At 27.5% G+C, this 21,112-nt stretch overlaps 4 non-coding genes across 4 annotated transcripts; 3 read left to right on the top strand and 1 right to left on the bottom strand.

Moving 5' to 3' along the window:
* Positions 1-2,848: 2,848 nt before the first annotated feature.
* Trnal-uaa (transfer RNA leucine (anticodon UAA)) lies at positions 2,849-2,931 on the bottom strand. Its single transcript has one exon. It is a non-coding gene; the product is annotated as a tRNA-Leu (tRNA).
* Positions 2,932-4,015: 1,084 nt separating this feature from the next.
* On the top strand, positions 4,016-4,088 carry Trnav-aac (transfer RNA valine (anticodon AAC)). Its single transcript has one exon. It is a non-coding gene; the product is annotated as a tRNA-Val (tRNA).
* Positions 4,089-4,427: 339 nt separating this feature from the next.
* Trnal-uaa (transfer RNA leucine (anticodon UAA)) lies at positions 4,428-4,510 on the top strand. Its single transcript has one exon. It is a non-coding gene; the product is annotated as a tRNA-Leu (tRNA).
* Positions 4,511-5,086: 576 nt separating this feature from the next.
* On the top strand, positions 5,087-5,159 carry Trnar-ccu (transfer RNA arginine (anticodon CCU)). The gene has a single exon. It is a non-coding gene; the product is annotated as a tRNA-Arg (tRNA).
* The last annotated feature ends 15,953 nt before the right edge of the window (positions 5,160-21,112 follow it).

Genomic DNA, 21,112 nt, shown 5'->3' with positions numbered 1-21,112 from the left:
CCCCACGCTACGCCCCTGTTATGTAATAAACAATAGATTTATACGACCGTTTCAAATATGAGATATGTTATCACATATATTCCTCAGTAAAGCTAAAGTTTATTAACAATGTTTAACAGAAATCTAAACTTAAAAATTTTATAAGTATTGTGACGTAGTAATAATGAAGGTTTTTGTGCAGCAAGTTAAGTTTGAAAAATACACTGGTTTTAGCTTTGTTACTGATTTAAGTTTTTGTGCAGTTTGAAAAGTTTCGAAAAGTTGTATATACATATATATTAATAAAAAACAACGTTTTACAAATACAGTTGTTTCACTATTTTGTTAAACAGAACAGATCTACTGTTTGTTTATTGTGATAATATTTTAAAACATAGGTCAAAGTATATATATACAAAATAAGATTAATATTCAAACTTAAACACCTTCTACAGAGCCCACATGAAGCGCTTTTAAATAGTTTATTAGAAAAACACGATTCTTTGTTGTTCTGTCCAGCCTGAAAGTCTGTCGGCAGCTACAACTTAATACCACCTTTTGAACTGAAAATAATCACAAAGAATTGATTAAAAAGGAACTTTTGGACTCAATGGTTCATTTGAAGGTAGGTGAGGATTGCTTTGAGATTTGTGAGGCTTTCTTCGCCATCCAGTGTGTAGAAATATATTTTCTGTTTCTGTACCTCCTTTTTCTTCTTTACGTTTTTACGCTCGAACATATTTTTCCTACGACCTCGGATGCAAAATCAATCAGAATTTTGTGTAGATAATTCACCAACCAGAAACCTTAAATAATGCAAAAATTGCTTGGTTAACAATGGAAAATATTTGAAATTAATTAGCTTACGCTACTTATTATGTATTACATTTAGTAAAGTTAAACTGACAAAGGGTGGTCTGGAGATGCATCGATCCCGGTACCTCTCGCATGCTAGGCGAGCGCTCTACCATCTGAGCTACACCCCTATCTGATTACTTCCGATTCGTAGCGTTTATATTGCTATAGTTTGCATTATTACGTCATAAAACTGATGTAATACATGCAGACTTTTATATTTGAATGGTTTTTTATTAGAATTTTATAAATGCATATTGAATTTTATACTTTTTATTATATGTTTTGGTTTCAAGAAAACAAATAAAGAGATCTCAACTACTAGAGAGAAATATCGCATTTATTCTTTCAAGAATTTATTCTACAAACTAAGTTTCGGTCAAAGAGCTCGTCAGTGCTTAAACAAATCTTATTTAATGTATCAAACATAATATAGTTTTTATTGTAAAACTTTTTTTTTTAACAAACTACTTTATAGCGTCAATCGTCATAACAACAAATAATTACAAAAGGTTATAAAATTAGCGTTCGCGGTAATACAAAATAAAGTCAAGCCGTTTTTTGAAAATTGATCATCAAAGTGATTTAAACTGTACTCTTTTTATGAATATTTTTTTAATTGCTAAAACTTGATTTCTTATGAACATTTCTTAAAGTATCAAAGTTATAAAAATTAGAAGCTATATTGCAAAACAGTATAAAAAAAATTTTTAGACAACACTAATCGTTATGTAAAAACAAAAACTGAAATCATTTATATAACTGCAAACTTAAGAAAAAAGTTTTTCAATTAGTGATGGTTGTTTATCTTATGTTTACCGAATCAAAACACTTCAAAAAAAATTAATATTTATTTTCAATAATTATATTTATATATTTATTTAATTATGTAATAAACATTAGATTTATACGACCGTTTCAAATATGAGATATGTTATCACATATATTCCTCAGTAAAGCTAAAGTTTATTAACAATGTTTAACAGAAATTAAAAACTTTTATAAGTATTGTGACATAGTAATAATGAAGGTTTTTGTGCAACAAGTTAATTTTGAAAAACACACTGACTTTAGTTATGTTACTGATTTAAGTTTTTGTACATTTTGAAAAGTTCGAAAAGTTGTATATACATATATATTAATAAAACACAACGTTTTACAAATACAGTTGTTTCAATATTTTGTTAGACAGAATAGATCTACTGTTTGTTTATTGTGATAATATTTTAAAACATAGGTCAAAGTATATATATAAAATAAGGTTAGTATTCAAACTTGAACACCTTCTACAGAGCCCACATGAAGGGCTTTTAAATAGTTTATTGGAAAAACACGATTCTTTGTTGTTCTGTCTAGCCTGAAAGTCTGTCGGCAGCAACAACATAATACCAACTTTTGAACTGAAAATAATCACAAAGAATTGATTCAAAAGGAACTTTTGGACTCAATGGTTCATTTGAAGGTAGGTGAGGATTGCTTTGAGATTTGTGAGGTTTTCGTGTGAACTGAAAAACGATAAAATCAATGCGCAAAAAAAAAATTACTAAAACCACAGTTTTTGATTACTACGCGAAATTACTTACACAGTTACTGTATTTATTCAGTACGTTGAGAACTAAATATGTTAAATATTTTATGAACTTATTCATATGACTTAAAAAAAGTTTTTTTTTTATATTTACGTGTCCATTCGATGTTCTACATACGATTATTTAAATGCTTTGTTTAATTTAAAACACTAATAAGTTTTAAATACTAATTCAAATTTCTAAAAAAATATTTAGTTTTTTCTTTAGAGCGCTCTTATAACAAGTTTAAAATACAAAATATGTTATAAAGCTTTTAGTTAGTACATCAAGTTTAAAGTTTTGTTAATTAACCATAAAAACTATAAGTTTATACAAATATGTGTTTATAAACTAATCTTTAATTGAAAAATCAAAACTAAGTATACTAACTATCTTGACTAAACCCTTATTAGTTAAAGTTTTTAATAATATATACTTGTAAAAAGTACTGGGTGTGGGGTTCGAACCCACGCGGACAATCGTCCATTGGAACTTAAGTCCAACGCCTTAACCACTCGGCCAACCCAGTTGCCGTTACTTACTAAACATTAGGTTTATAAATATAGTATACCTAGCTTTTATCAATCATAACAACCCGAGCAAAGATACTACATATTTGTTATTGACTAATTTTATTAGCAATGAGAATTAAGTCAAAACTAATGTAGAAACCCAGTTACTGTTCTAGATATTAATAATTTTAATATATACAGTTGTTATGAGTTAAAACACCATTCAAAATTGAAGCTTCGTTATAAAATAAATATATTCTTAAAAAGTTTGTAAGTTTCAAAAAAAATATATATGTTCAAGTTTTCACCGACACTAAATTAGTTAAAGTTTTTCAACAACAAATTTTACAGATTTACTTTGTTTATTTCACTTAGTACTATATTAAGTTTCTGTACTATATTAAGTTTATGGAACATATATATATTTTTTGAAACTTACAAATTGATTAGTTTTGTAAATTTTCTAAACAAAACTATAATAATTCTATTAACTATACTAACTAAAATAAGAAAAGTAAATCTGTAAAACTAGATGTTGAAAAAATAGTTGTTTTTATGACATTTAGACTCCTAGTAATTGGTAAAATATTAAACCGATTTATTTACAAACTAATAAGTTTTACGAAAAGTTTCCATAAATGACGTCACGTAGATATTGTTTTACAAAAATTGTCGATGAAAAGACAAAATTTAAATAATTATACAAATAGTTACAAAAATACGTCACTTGAAATAAAATTGAACAACTTTATACAAGGCAAACATATAAATTGACCAATTTTTTAATATCTAAAAATAAACATTACGAAACATAAATATTGAATAATTCAAAAATTCCTATTTATATACATATTGCTAACCTAGTAATCAAAGAAAACAATTTTTTTAAACTAAGCTCAGTAACTGTAGGCAGAAGCTTGAAATAAATTTTGGTTGAAAAGTATAATAGTGATTTTAAACTTTGTTTTTAAGGTGTTTGACGCAATGTAGATTCTAAAATTACAATAAATATGTGAAATATTATCTGAATACAAAACAAGCTAATAACAAACTAAATCGCACAGCTAGTATATAAACGCAATAAACCGTGATTTATCACAAGTTTCCGTAGTGTAGCGGTTATCACGTTCGCCTAACACGCGAAAGGTCCCAGGTTCGAGCCCGGGCGGAAACAGTACTATTTAAATTAAGAAGATATAAGTTTTAAAAAAGTTTAATTTTAATTAAAGTAATATAATGTTAATATGTTTTGGAACGGGGCGTTCTTTTTAAGTAAATATTTACTTTTTAACGAAGCTTCAATTTTGAATGGTGTTTTAACTCATAATAACTGTATATATTAAAATTATTAATATCAGAACAGTAACTGGGTTTCTACATTAGTTTTGACTTAATTCTCATTGCTAATAAAATTAGTCAATAACAAATATGTAGTATCTTTGCTCGGGTTGTTATGATTGATAAAAGCTAGGTATACTATATTTATAAACCTAATGTTTAGTAAGTAACGGCAACTGGGTTGGCCGAGTGGTTAAGGCGTTGGACTTAAGTTCCAATGGACGATTGTCCGCGTGGGTTCGAACCCCACACCCAGTACTTTTTACAAGTATGTATTATTAAAAACTTTAACTAATAAGGGTTTAGTCAAGAAATAGTTAGTATACTTAGTTTTGATTTTTTAATTAAAGATTAGTTTATAAATACATATTTGTATAAACTTATAGTTTTTATGGTTAATTAACAAAAATTTAAACTTGATGTACTAACTAAAAGCTTTATAACATATTTTGTATTTTAAACTTGTTATAAGGGCGTTCTAAAGAAAAACTAAATATTTTTTTAGAATCTGAATTAGTATTTAAAACTTATTAGTGTTTTAAATAAAACAAAGCATTTAAAAAATCGTAGAACATCGAATGGACACGTAAATATAAAAAAAAAACTTTTTTTAAATCATATGAATAAGTTCATAAAATACTTAACATATTTAGTTCTCAACGTACTGAATAAATACAGTAACTGTGTAAGTAACTTCGCGTAGTAATCAAAAACTGTGGTTTTAGTAATTTTATTTTTGCGCATTGAATTATCGTTTGTCAGTTATCAACAAGATAGCTAGTTAAACAACTAAGAACAAGTTTTATAGCCGCAATAAACAGAGACTTCACAAGCGACTGCGTGGCCCAACGGATAAGGCGTTTGACTCCTAATCAGAAGATTCCGGGTTCGAGTCCTGGCGTGGTCTTTTAATATAATTTTTATACTTTTCAGAGGTATAATATCAGCTTAAATTATTTGAATACCTAAATATATCTTTAATATATTATCTATCACGTTCGGGTCACCATATCGTCCACACGAGAACCTGCTATGTGCGAAGAGTGTTGGTCTACGGCTCGGTGTGTCACTGCCTCGCTAGTACATGCCGTGGGTTTTCCAACCCTATCCTGTTATTTCTGCGAAAAACCTAAGTAGTTTGTTTTTAAAATAAAAAAATAAAATCAAATTTATAATATTTGAATTTTAAGTAACTTAATAAACCATAATGTTATTATGTGTTATAATTTTCTATAATCATAAGGGTAAGTCTACAAGTTGTATCAATGAAATACTTTATTATTAGTTGAATTAGTTTGACCACTGTGTTTTATATACGTTATAAAACTAATACTATTCTAGCTATTTAATAAAACTAGAGCTTTTAATTTAATATTGATTCAAAACCAGCCAAAAGGATAAATAGGGTAAAACCAGTACTTTTTTTTAATTTAAAAGTTTCTGTTTCTTTGGGAGCCGATCATTTCTAACCTGCTATCATTTCTAACCCGTTCACTTCTAACCCGATCATTTCTAACCTGATCACTTCTAACCCGATAATTTTTAACCCGATCACTTCTAACCCGATCTCTTCTAACTCGATCATTTCTAACCCGATCACTTCTAACCTGATCACTTCTAACCCGATCACTTCTAACTCGATTACTTCTAACCCGATCACTTCTAACCCGATCATTTGTAACCCGATCATTTCTAACCCGATCACTTCTAACCCGATCACTTCTAACCCGATCACTTTTAACCCAATCACTTCTAACCCGATCACTTCTAACTCGATTACTTCTAACCCGATCACTTCTAACCCAATCACTTCTAATCCGATTATTTCAAACAAGATAATTTCTAACCCGATTAATTCTAACCCGAATTAACCCAATCATTTCTAACCCGATCATTTCTAACCCGATCACTTCTAACCCGATCACTTATAACCTGATCATTTCTAACCCATTCTACTTGTTTATTGTATTTCTTAATTTTGATATAGATTGCTTCAAATACTAACTAGTCTTATAAAATTATTAAAGTATTTTTTTTAGTTTCTTTAAAACATTATGATTTTAATGTGTTACGTAAAAAACATCGTTAGTATGAACTTTAACTTTAGTATTAACTAAACATAAGTTTTACTTACTTTTATCACCTTATTTTTTAATATTTCATCCTACACATAACTTCAATTTTTTTTTTTTATTTTGTATTTTTTTGCTTTTTAAATCTACTCTAACAGCCGTTTTTCGTTAATATTATACAATTCACTAAATCGTTTACTTTACAATATTTTAAACTATTCTTTGTAGGATTTTAAAGTAAGCACTTATAACTATATTTAAGTTGAATCTTATAATAATTCACGTGACTATAATAATTTTAACATAACCAAATTTTAAAAAGTAAACCTTGACAATTGTAATATTCAGATACAAAAACCTTTATCTTGCGGTCCAAAAACTACAATATAAGTCTGTTGTAAATGTTGTATTATTGCTTACTAATGTACTAGCGATTTATAGTAGGTTATTTTTAAGTTTCATTTTATTAACTTTTACAAATTGTTATACAACTTACATAGGCCTATTAAGATAATGGAATTTAAACAAACACTAGTAGAAACTAAATAATTTTGTTATATTAAGTGTTAAAGACTGAATTTTAGTTATAACGTAGATATTAAAACAATTATGTCGTATAACAAACTGCAAAAGTATATTACGTCGATTGAGCGTCTTGATTTCACATCATTAATAAATTCCTACTTAGTCCTAAAGCAAAAAAAGTCACTAAAAATTAAACAGACATGTTTATTTGTATAACAAGTCCGAGTTTAATCAAATCTCGCCCAGATAATCTTCTTTAAAACCTTCACTTAAATCTATATAACATACAAAATGTTTTAATTATGACTTAAATTAGTACTTTAGTAGACAAAAGTTCTTTAAAATTTACTTCCTTATGAGCAGTTGAAATAACTTAAGTATAAACGAAATAAGTACTGAAAAACATTTTGAAATAGAGTAATAAATTAATTATAGTTAAATTAAGTATAACTAGAAGCAAATGTTTATAAAAACTACATTAAGTTTTTTGTTTCCTTTAATCAACTATTTTTTCAGACGATTATTACACGCAACATATTTACTTTTTATTCATTACAGTAAAGCCAGCTTGAAATCTATTGACTTTTTTCACGGTGTTTTTTTTGCACCTCTAAATTTCTCAAAACGATTTTTGCACCTCTAATTTTCTAGAAACCTATATTAGAGTTTCACAATACAAACAAATTTTATTATTCTATTATAAATTTTAAAAATATAAAAATTAATCAAGTAACTTATACTCATATTTCATATTTAATTTTCGGTGAATAATCTTAGATTCTTGTGTTTTTGGAAACCTGTAATACAATAACTTTTAAAGGATATCAAGAAATTTTTTAAAGAAGTTTCTACTATTAATCGTTAGAAGCTTTTTTTGCAATTTTAAATTTTGAAAACTTTTAATTTTTCATGATAAATGTAAATTTGTTTTTCTTTATATACATCATATTTTGAAAAAAAAAGCAAAATAATAAGTTTTCGACACTTAACTTTTATAGTTAAGTTTATTATGTAATACATCTTACTAAATATTTAAATATAAATTACCATTTGCTAAAAGAAAGAAAATTAAATTTAAGTTCTAGTAATGACGGGTTCTAGATATTGAAAAACGTCTACCTCTACTTTTGACTATTTAAACAGTATACACTTTTGTTTTAAGAACTTAGAATTTAACAATGATAATTTAAATGAAACCACTATACTAATTACGATTACTAAATTTTATTAACTGTATTATCTCGAGTTTCATATATACTGATATTAATATTCTTAAAAAGTTGTATTTTATATAAATTCGCCTTAAATTTGAAAGCAACTTGCCAATCTGGTCTCCATAATTAAAAAATGTATATTAACCATATAAAATCTCTTCAAAGAAAAAGTACGGAGTAGTCTTTAACGACTGCAAAACTCATTATATTTTTTACATTGACGACTATCAAAACTTAATACTTAATCTTTAGAAGACAGAAGACTTAAAATTTTCGTAATGCTTTTTAAAACTAATTAACTACAGTTAATAATTAATCCATTTTAACTTTATTTAAATAATTTATTACCACGAAAATAAACCATTTATTCATAAACTTAACGAAAATAAACCATTATAAACCATTAATATAATATGTAGAACTTGGGTAACTCTATAGTTTGATTTTGTTAGCAGCGCCTTTCCTCTGTAAATAGTACAAGGTTTTTCAATATTTTTGATAGATATTTTTTTAATCTGTGTTCCTAATGTGCTTTGGACTTTAAATTTAGTAGTCAGTCAATGCACTTAAATTTTTAATTTTTTTTACAATTGTCTGTACCTTAATTCCAATAATGTTTATTTTAATTGTATTGATTATGCTTTGGCAACACGACAAAAATAATTGATAAGAAAAAAATGAAATACAAAACGGTTGCACAAGTGTACAGAACCTAACTCTAAAAGTCAGGATGTGTATATCCGGTTGATTTTTGAACAAAAATAAATTTTATTCATGAACTTATGTAGTTTGTTTAAATTCTGACATTCTAGTATGTTCTAAAAGAATTTTATAAAAGTAACCATGAACCTTCTTTTAATGAAAAAGTGCGTAATTGAGACTGTTTTGCTGATTGCTGCACTAAAATCATTGAAATAATTTACTAAAACTTCTCAATATGTGTTGCTGAATTTTTAAGTAAAGGTTTTTTGTTGGAAAGAAAGTGGAAGTTAATTCTAAATTGAAAGATTGTGCAGCTATGTTTGGTTTTATTGGAACTCACTGATCGATGAAAGAATTGATGTTAAACTTGCTTAATCAGAAGTTAAAACCAAATTTGTTAAAAACCTTTTCTTTAAATCATAAATAAGTCAATTAGTATTATACAAAAGTGTTAAATTCTTTTGCTGTTAATCTATAAATATTAGAAAAAACTATAGTTTTTGATTTTAAGGTATATAAATTTTCGTCTCTTTGTTAAGTGGCATTCAGTTTAACTGGCCCAGATTTTGATGCTTGGGTCTAGCGTAGGATAACAAACTTTCAATAGCAAAGAAAATTAAAAAATAAATTTTAATAAAGCTATCTGAGCATTAAGTTTTATTTTAAACAAAACTAAATAAATTTCATCAAAAAAACAACTTTGTCGAGACTAATTTGTTTTTAAAACAAATCCTTATTTTAGAACAACAATAAACAAATATACTAATACAGATCGGGTTAATAATTGTCGGGTTAGAAAAGATCGGGTTAGATATCATCAGGTTAGAAATGATCAGGTTAGAAATGATCGGGTTAGAAATGATCGGGTTAGAAATGATTGGGTTAAATCGGGTTAGAAGTGATCGGGTTAGAAATGATCTTGTTAGAAATGATCGGGTTAGAAGTGATCGGGTTAGAAGTGATCGGGTTAGAAATGATCGGGTTAGAAGTGATCGGGTTAGAAATGATCTTGTTAGAAATGATCTTGTTAGAAATGATCGGGTTAGAAGTGATCGGGTTAGAAGTGATCGGGTTAGAAATGATCGGGTTAGAAGTGATCGGGTTAGAAATGATCGGGTTAGAAGTGAACGGGTTAGAAGTGATCGGGTTAGAAGTGAACGGGTTAGAAGTAATCGAGTTAGAAGTGATCGGGTTAGAAGTGATCGGGTTAGAAGTGATCGGGTTAGAAATGATCGGGTTAGAAGTGATCGGGTTAGAAGTGATCGGGTTAGAAGTGATCGGGTTAGAAATGATCGGGTTAGAAATGATCGGGTTAGAAGTGATCGGATTGGAAGTGATATGGTTAGAAATGATCGGGTTAGAAATGATAGCGAGTTAGAAATGATAGTAAACCGTTTCTTTTGAGGGTCAGAATTATAGAAAGCAAGCTATTTATTTCGGTTTACTATCATTTCTAACTCGCTATAATTTCTAACCTGATCATTTCTAACCCGATCACTTCTAACCCGATCATTTCTAACCCGATCACTTCTAACTCGATCCCTTCTAACCCGATCACTTCTAACCCGATTACTTCTAACCCGATCACTTCTAACCCGATCATTTCTAACCCGATCACTTCTAACCCGATCACTTCTAACCCGATCGTTTCTAACCCGATCATTTCTAACCCGATCACTTCTAACTCAATCATTTCTAACCCGATCACTTCTAACTCAATCACTTCTAACACGATCATTTCTAACCCGATCAATTCTAACCCGATCTTTTCTAACTCGATCATTTCTAATCCGATCACTTCTAACCCGATCATTTCTAACAAGATCATTTCTAACCCAATCACTTCTAACCCAATTAAACCCAATCATTTCTAACCCGATCATTTCTAACCCGATCATATCTAACCCGATCATTTCTAACCCGATCGTTTCTAACCCGATCATATCTAACCCGATATTTATTTAGCCGATCTGTATTAATATATTAATTTATTGTTTTTTTAAGATAAGGATTTGTTTTAAAAACAAAATTATCTCAACAAAATTGTTTTATTTAGATGTTCAGTTCATTTTGTTTAAAATAAAACCTAATGTTCTAGTTATACGAATAAAAGTGAAACAAGTTGTATGGATAAAAGTTAAACCAGTTACTCAAATGAAGGCTGAACCAGTTGTTGAAATAATGTGAAGCCAGTTGTTCGAATGAAAGTGAAACTAGTTTTGGAGTAAAACCATTTGTTCGGGTGAAGTTGAAGTAGGATATTGTTGTTCTCTTTTCGGAAGCACCGAAATTTCAAATTTTGTGTTATAAGTTTTGTGTTTTTATGTTAATTTTTAAACTTTAATTAGTTAAACTCAGTTTTTTTCATTTTTAATGTACAACTTTGGTTTATTTTTGTCTTTTTGTTGTATGTCTTTCTGTATAAGTGGCCTAGGTTTTGATGCCTGGGTCCTTTGTATGACAATAAACTTACAATAATTAAAAAGATAGCTTTTGTTTAAAATCTAATTGTTGATATTAATTGGTTCGTTTATTGTTTTGACACTAAGGCTTAAAATTGGATTATAATTAAGTGTAGTTAATTATTTAAAAAGCATTAGGAAAAGTATAAGTATTTTGTATTCTAAAGATTAAATATTAAGTTTTGATAGTCGTCAATGTAAGGAATATATTGAGTATCGCAGCTGTTAAAGTCTATTCTGTACTTTCTTTTGAAATGGTTCTATATGGTTAATATATATTTTTAAGTGTAGAAACCAGATTGTCAATTTGCCTTTAAATTCAGGGAGTATTTATACGAAATACAACATTTTAAAAATATTAATATCAGCGTTTATGAAACTTTAAATAATACAGTTAATAAAATTTAGTAATTGTAATGGTGGTTTTATTTAAAATTAATATCATTAAATTCTAAGTTTTTTAAACGAAAGTGTATACTGTTTAATACAAAGCCAAAAGTAGAGGTAGAAGGTTTTTTAAATACTTAGAACTTGTCATTAACTCGAACTTTAATTTAATTTTAATTCTTAAATCAACTGGTAAATTGTATATAAAAATTAACTGTAATTAAGTTTAATTAATTATAATAAACTTAACTATGAAAGTTTAGTGTCGAAAACTTATTATTACGCATTTTTTCTTTTTCTTTTGAAATAAAACTTATGTAGGGCAAAATAAATTTACATTTTTCATAAAAAGTTAAAATTGCAAAAACACGATTAATAATAGATATTTCTAAAATAATTTTCTTGATATCTTTTAAAAGTTATTGTTTTACAGTTTTTCAAAAACACAAAAACTTATAGATTACATAGCGATCATTAAATATGAAATGTAAATATTAATTATTAGATTAAACTATATAACTTAAAAACTTATAACAAAATAATAAAACCAGTTTGTATTGTGAAACCTATTATATAGGTTTAAACTTTTAATAAAGAAAAAACTCATCATATCTATATAAATTTAGAGGTGCAAAAAACCACCGAGAATAAAGTAAATAGACTGTAAGCTGGCTTTACTGTAATGAATAAAAAATAAATATGTTTTGTGTAATAATCGTCTGGAAAAATATTTGATTAAAAGAAACAAAGAACTTAACGGAGTTTTTTTTAATTTCAGCTCCTAATTATACTTAATTTAACTATAATTAATTTATTGTTTTATTTAAAAATGTTTTTTTTTTAATACTTATTTTGTTTTTACTTAAGTTATTTCAACTGCTCATAATAAAGTTATTTTAAAGAAATGTTTGTCAATTAAAGTACTAATTTAAGTCGCAATTAAAACATAGGCGAGATTTAATTACCCTCGAACTTGTTATAAAAATAAACTTGTCTGTTTAACTATTAGTGTTAAATTTTTTTTTTGTTCTAAAACAAAGTAGGAATTTATTAATGAATTGAAATCAAGACGGACAATCGACATAACAACTTTTGCGGTTTAGTTATATAACTTAAGTGTTTTAATAGCTAGTTTCTATTAAAAACCATGCTTTTCCATTTAATATAAAAAAAGTTTTTAACTTCTCCTAATGTTTGTTTGAATTCCATTATCTTAATAGGCCTATGCAAGTTGCATAACAATTTGTATAAGTTATAAAAATGAAACTTAAAACTACCATACTATAAAAGGTTAATACATTAGTAAGCAATAATAAAAATTTTACGTCAGACTTTCAATGTAGTTTTTAAACCGTAATATAAAAGTTTTTGTATCTGGATATTACAATTGTAAGAGTTTAATTTTAAAATGTGCTTATGTTAAAACTATTGTAGTCACGTCAATTACAATAAGATCCAACTAAAATATAATTATCACTGCTTTTTTAAAAATCCTACAAAGAAGAGTTCAAAATACTTTAAAGTAAACAATTTAGTAAATTGTATATGATTAACGAAAAACGTCTCTTAAAGTGTATTGAAAAAAAAATAAATAATAATAGAAAAAAACTAAAATTATGTATAGGATAAAAAATCAAAAAATGAGGTAATAAAAATATATTAAGATTATGTTAAGTTAATACTAAAATTAAAATCTATACTTATAATAATTTATGTTACACAGCAAAATCATTATGTTTTAAAGTAACTAAAAGTTTAATTTTTTATTGTTATTTTAATAACTTCATTAAGACTAGTTTGTTTTTGAATGAAATCCAGATTAAAAAATAAAAACATAACATAAATAAAATGGGTTAGAAACGATCGGGTTAGAAATGATCGGGTTAGAAGTGATCGGGTTAGAAATGATCGGGTTAGAAATGATCGGGTTTAATTGGGTTAGAAGTGATTGGGTTAGAAATGATCTTGTTAGAAAACATCGGGTTAGAAGTGATCGGGTTAGAAATGATCAGATTAGAAATGATCGGGTTAGAAGTGATCGGGTTAGAAGTGATCGGGTTAGAAGTGATTGGGTTAGAAATGATCGGGTTAGAAGTGATCGGGTTAGAAGTGATCGGGTTAGAAGTGATCGGGTTAGAAGTGATCGGGTTAGAAATGATCGGGTTAGAAGTGATCGGGTTAGAAGTGATCGGGTTAGAAGTGATCGGGTTAGAAGTGATCGGGTTAGAAGTGATCGGGTTAGAAGTGATCGGGTTAGAAGTGATCGGGTTAGAAGTGATCGGGTTAGAAATGATAGCGGGTTAGAAATGATCGGCTCCCATTTATTTCAAATCGTCAATAAATTTTTTGATATTTTTAGTACAGAAAAAAATCGAATAGACACATTTGCTTTACTGCAATGAAGTTTATTACTACGTCATGATGCATAAAATTATAGAATATAAACGCCTTAAAAGTTTTATCTAAAAGTCGTACATGGTCTAGTGGTTAGGATTCCTGCTTGCAATTACGCGGTGCCGGTTCGATTCCCTATGAGGAAGATTTATGTAAATTTATTGTACTTCATGTTGTGGCCGTGACAACCCAGGTTTAAATCCTAGTTACAGCACTTTTTTACCAAGAATGGTATTTATGCACAAAACAAACATTTCAAAATCAAACAGCCTAGTATTTATTTCACTAAATTTTAAATAATTCATGCAAATATTTTTCAATGATCAATTTTCTGAATTAATATCGTTATTCAAAAGTTGTATGCTAACTTTTTTAACTAACACAATAACTTAGTAATGTTTTTATGAACAGAAGAGTAGTGTGGTGTGAATTACAAAAGTTCATTTTGTAAATGAAAATAACTTGTTTTAAATTTTCTAGAATCAAAACAATTGATTAAGCTTGTACTTTTCTACTGTTAGAATAAAGGTAGAAAAATCAATAAAAACACAAACCACAGTCTCTTAGATGACTGCCGCAAATAAATTCAAAAAGGCAAAATTTCTTCAAGAATAACCGCAATATCAATATCTTGCGGTAAGTAAGCTAAGTTGAAAATTCCCTAAAACAGTACAAACTTAAGTAGCATTCAATAAGCTATTGTAAACAAAAAATGAAAACAAACCGAAGCAGAGCAGGGGCGACTCGAGCAAAGGCAACTCGATCACCAGCAACTTGAGCACAGGTAATTTGAGCAGAAACAACACAAGCAGAGGCGATTCGAGCAGAAGTAGCTGGAGCAGAAGCAACTCGAGCGGAAGCAACTCGAGCAGAGGCGACTCGAGCAGAAGCAACTCGAGCAGGGACAACTAAAGTAGGGGCAAATCGATCACTGGCAATTCGAGCAGAATAAACACAAACAGAGGCGATTTGAGCAGAAGCAACTCGAGCAGAATCAACTTAAACAGAAACAGCACAAGCAGAAGCGATTCGAGCAGAAGCAGCTCGAGCAGAAGCAACTCGAGCAGGGACAACTCAAGTAGGGTAAATCGATCACTGGCAATTCGATCACTGGCAACTCGAATTTTTTTTTTCTGCACCACATAAGAAAAATACCACGCAACGCCACTGATCAAGCATAATAATTTATTGTAAATCCAGTATGAAATTTAATATCAAGCATTAAAATTTATTATCAAGCATAATTAGTTGAAATCAAGCAGAATTATTCTCTTAAAAACGTAAGCATTTGACAGCAAGCATAATAATTCAACTTCAAGCAAAGTTATTCGACATCAAGCAAAATTATTTAAAATCAAGTAAAAATATTCAGCACCAAGTAAAATTATTTAACATCAGGATCAATTACTCGACATAAAAAAAATTACTTTATTTCAAAAACCGATAAAAAACGAGGGGACACTCGGATTTGAGCCAAGGACCTATCGACCTGCAGTCGATTGCTCTACCACTGAGCTGTTTCCCCTTTCCTCATAGTTATTTATAATGGTATATACTCATTTCCCCAGCGTTGCCTAAAGCAAAACTGTTAACAATGATTTAATTTTACTTAGTTTGTGTTTGTAATTGCATATTGCCTTTACAGCCACTCTCACACCTTAAACATCTTATATTTGGTTGTAAAATTTAAATAAGTTGAAGAAAAGGAAAATTTTAATGTTTTTCAATTAAAAAAAGTAATTTTTACAGCTTTACAGAAGTTATTAATTCATATGAAGTAAACTATACTTAATAAAGTATTAATTTAAATATAGTTTATAATTATGAAATAAAAGCAATCATTTGTTTTTCAACGATTCAGGTTTATAGATCTAAAATTTAGTCTTCTAATAACTTTTACAACTAGAGTAGTGAGCAAAATTACACCGCTTTAAAAACTATACCATACAAACAGTATAATATTCTCGTCTGTACTTACCTACAAGTTTTTTTAATTAAGTTTGTTTTATGTTTTGCATTGGTAAAACATTTTATTAACTATATTTTTAATGAAATTGGTTTAAAGTTAATGTTTAATTAGATATGTAAATTCGTTTATTTATTACATTCAATGTATTAATATTTGTTAAATTTATGTATAATAAACAGGTGGACAAAGCAGATTATTGACAAAGATTTCTACAAACCGAAAACTAACTCTATGTTTAAAACAAATGTTCATACACCGGTAATCGAACCCGGGCCAACTAGGTGAATGCCATGAATCCTCACCACTAGACCATGAGGATTGTTATAGGCTGCGTTATATTGCGTTTATAAACGTTTATGTGAGCGTATGTAGTGTAAATTAGAACGTGTTTATGTAACTTAACCTCATGTACGCTTAATTAGCTAAATATTAAAATACATACGTCTAATTGCGTTTTATTAGTTTTTAACTTCAAGCATTTTATTACGCTTTAGTGGTATTAAAAATGTATGTAAAAATAAAACATTAATGTATATATTTCTATGTATTTAGTTATAAAACATTTTATAAATCAAAAATCTTTTTTTTTAATAATTACAAATAAAAGTTTGTCAATTAAAAAAAAATAGTAAAAAAAAACTAATAATAATTGTGCTTTTAATATACTATCTAAGTGCTTCAAAATTTTTGATAATAAAATTTACGAACTCTTTACATATACTATATTTAAAAGTTAGTTTTCCCTTAAAAAATTTATTTATGTATAATTTTTTTCAATAATTTTTGTAACAGTTTTATATTCAGAAAAAGTAGTTTAAAATCTTAGACAACTACTAGTATAAAACTTTTTATACAATTAGAAAGTATTTATTTAGTATTTTTGATTAAAAACTCAAGCAAAATTATTTCAGTTGTAACTGAACTTTTATTTTACTACTTATAAAAAGATATAGTGTAAAACAAACTAAATGCTATGTTAAACTAAACTTGAAAAATAAAAATTAATACTATGATGAATAAAACATACTTTAATTATTTTAACATAGATTACAATTATTAAACCATAACACAAAAGAAGTATTTTTTTAAAACGCAGTATTATTTGAAAAATTACAACCGTAAAAAAATAAAATCTAAGCTATTTTAATTTCTTAAGAAAAAAAATTGCCTCGACCCGAATTCTTTTTTCGTATGTATTGTTTAAGCGGCTCGGGTTTTAATGCCCGAGTCCATCTTTGCACAATAAACTCAAATAATAATAATAATATTTCAATCAAAACGAATGTAAAATAAATTCAATAAAATTAAAACATTGATAAATTACGCACCTTAAACCCAGACCAAAATTCGTTACTTAAAGTTTTAGTAATTATAGTATATATTATAATTGTATATAAATATATATTTATTTTGAATAATAGCTAATAGAAACATTTTTCGTTAGTAAGGTCTGTTATAGTTGTTTTTTTCAAAAAGAGTTGAGTTTTTTGATTATTAAAAGTGTTTACATCATATCTTCATTCATTTAATTTCGTTACTTTTTTATAAATTTTTTTTTGCTTTAACTTTTTTTTCGAGATTTAATGCGTACCTTACGTGGGTGCGTAGCTCTTAAAGTTCGTACTTAAATGATGTCCTTGCTGTGTTTATGTTTTAAAAATAAACAAATTCTCTGCAAAATATAAGCAATAAAGTAAAGTGAACACGTTTTATAGCTAAAAAAAAGTTAGAAATATTGGTGGATATCAGCACTTGAAGTTAAATAAAGTATATAAACGCTGAAAAATCATTTTGAACTCAAGCCTCGATAGCTCAGTCGGAAGAGCGTCAGACAGAAAATCTGCAGATTCTTGGCTCAATCTCGGGTCGAGGCATTTCCTTTACAAAAGAAATTAAAATAGCTAAGATTTTATTTTTTTACGGTTTATTTAATTTTTCAAATAATCCTGCGTTTTAAAAAAATACTTCTTTTGTGTTATGGTTTAATAATTGTAATCTATTTTAAAATAATTAAAGTATGCTTTATTCATCATAGTATTAATTTTTATTTTTCAAGTCTAGTTTAACATAGCATTTAGTTTGTTTTTCACTATAGCTTTTTATAAGTAGTAAAATAAAAGTTCAGTTACAACTGAAATAATTTTGCTTGAGTTTTTAATCAAAAATACTAAATAAATACTTTCTAATTGTATAAAAAGTTTTATACTAGTATTTGTCTAAGATTTTAAACTACTTTTTCTGAATATAAAACTGTTACAAAAATTATTGAAAAAAATTATACATAAATAAATTTTTTAAGGGAAAACTAACTTTAAAATATAGTATATGTAAAGAGTTCGTAAATTTTATTATCAAAAATTTTGAAGCACTTAGATAGTATATTAAAAGCACAATTATTGTTAGTTTTTTTTTACTATTTTTTTTTAATTGACAAACTTTTATTTGTAAATATTAAAAAAAAAAATTGTTTTTTAATTTATAAAATGTTTTATAACTAACTACATAGAAATATATACATTAATGTTTTATTTTTACATACATTTTTAATACCACTAAAGCGTAATAAAATGCTTGAAGTTAAAAACTAATAAAACGCAATTAGACGTATGTATTTTAATATTTAACTAATTACGCGTACATAAGGTTAAGTTACATAAACACGTTCTAATTTACACTACATACGCTCACATAAACGTTTATAAACGCAATATACACAACCTATAACAATAATTCATGGTTTAGTGGTGAGGATTAATGGCATTCACCCAGGTGGCCCGGAATCGATTCCCGGTATAGGAACATTTGTTTCAACATAGTACAGCTAGTTTTCGGTAAGTAGAGATCTTTGTCAATAATCTGCTTTGTCATCTTGTTTATTATGAATAAAATATAACAAATATTTATACCTTAAATGTAAATAGCGATTTAAATATATTTAAATTATACTTTTTTAAAAAGCTCTTTACATCTAAGTGAATTGAGCATTCTTTTTTAGTTAAGGCAAATAACTATACATTGAATGTAATAAATAAACGAATTTATATATCTAAATAAATGTTAACTTTAAATCAATTTCGTTAAAAATATACTTAATATACTTAATAAAATGTTTTACTAATGCAAAACATAAAATAAACTTAATTAAAAAAAATAGTAGGTAAGTACAGACGAGAATATTATACTGTTATTATGGTATAGTTTTTAAAGTAGTGTAATTTTGCTAACTACTCTAGTTGTAAAAGTTATTAGAAAACTAAATTTTAGATCTATAAACCTGAATCGTTGAAAAACAAATGATTGCCTTTATTTCATAATTATAAACTATATTTAATTAATAGTTTATTAAGTATAGTTTACTTCATATGAATTAATAACTTCAGTAAAGTTGTAAAAATTACCTTTTTTTAATTGAAAAACATTAAAATTTTCCTTTTCTTTAAGTTATTTAAATTTTACAACCAAGTATACGGTGTTTAAGGTGTGAGAGTGGTTGTAAAGACAATAAGCATTACAAACACAAATTAAGTAAAATTAAATCATTGTTAACAATTTTACTTTAGGCAACGCTGGGGGAATGAGTATATACCATTATAAATAAATGTGAGGGAAGGGGAAACAGCTCAGTGGTAGAGCAATCCTTGGTTAAAATCCGAGTGTCCCCTCGTTTTTTATCGGTTTATGAAATAAAGTATTTTTTTTATGTCGAGTAATTGATCCTGATGTTAAATAATTTTACTTGGTGCTGAATATTTATACTTGATTTTTAATAATTTTGCTTGATGTCGAATAACTTTGCTTGAAGTTGAATTATTATGCTTGCTGTCAAATGCTTACGTTTTTAAGAGAATAATTCTGCTTGATTTCAACTACTTATGCTTGATAATGAATAATTTTGATTGATTTTGAATAATTATGTTTGATATCTATTTATTGTGAAATATTTATGATTGATAACAAATTCTTAAGTTTGAGAAAAAATTCTTGTGCTAAACAATAAGTGCTTGTGCTTAATAATAAATTCTTGTGTCTAATGTATAAAAGTTATGCGTTATAATAAAAATTTACCCTTGATAATAAGTTCTTCTGCTTTATAGTAACTTTTTGTGCTTGATAGTAAATTTTAATGCTTGATATTAAAATTCATACTGGATTTACAATAAACTATTATGCTTGATCAGTGGCGTCGCGTGAAATTTTTCTTATGTGGTGCAGAAAAAAAAAATCGAGTTGCCAGTGCTCGAATTGCCAGTGATCGATTTACCCTACTTGAGTTGTCCCTGCTCGAGTTGCTTCTGCTTGAACTGCTTCTGCTTGAATCGCTTCTGCTTGTGCTGTTTCTGTTCGAGTTGATTCTGCTTGAGTTGCTTTTGCTCGAGTTGCTTCTGCTCGAATCGCTTCTGCTTGTGTTGCTTCTGCTCGAATTGCCAGTGTTCGAGTTGCCTCTGCTTGAGTCGCCCCTGCTCTGCTTCGGTTTGTTTTCATTTTTTGTTTACAATAGCTTATTGAATGATACTTAAGTTTGTACTGTTTTAGAGAATTTTCAACTTAGCTTACTTACCGCAAGATATTGATACTGCGGTTATTCTTGAAGAAATTTTAACTTTTTGAATTCATTTGCGGCAGTCATCTAAGAGACTGTGGTATGTGTTTCTATTGATTTTTCTACCTTTATTCTAACAGTAGAAAAGTACAAGCTTAATCAATTGTTTTGATTCTAGAAAATTTAAAACAAGTTATTTTCATTTACAAAATGAACTTTTGTAATTCACACCACACTACTCTTCTGTTCATAAAAACATTACTAAGTTATTGTGTTAGTTAAAAAAGTTAGCATATAACTTTTGAATAACAATATTAATTCAGAAAAATGAGCATTGTAAAAATATTTGCATGAATTGTTTAAAATTTAGTGAAATAAATACTAGGCTGTTTGATTTTGAAATGTTTTTTTTTGTGCATAAATACCATTCTTGGTAAAAAAGTGCTGTAACTAGGATTTAAACCTGGGTTGTCACGGCCACAACATGAAGTACAATAAATTTACAAAAACCTTCCTACATAGTGAATCGAACCGGAACCGCGTAATTGCAAGCAGGAATTCTAACCACTAGACCATGTACGACTTTTAGATACAA

The sequence above is a fragment of the Thalia democratica genome, chromosome 6, assembly GCF_965202585.1.
Source record: "Thalia democratica chromosome 6, ktThaDemo2.hap1.1, whole genome shotgun sequence".
Lineage (NCBI taxonomy): Eukaryota > Metazoa > Chordata > Thaliacea > Salpida > Salpidae > Thalia > Thalia democratica.
Note: the sequence above shows the minus strand (reverse complement) of the source record. Positions and strands in the feature narration are given on the sequence as shown.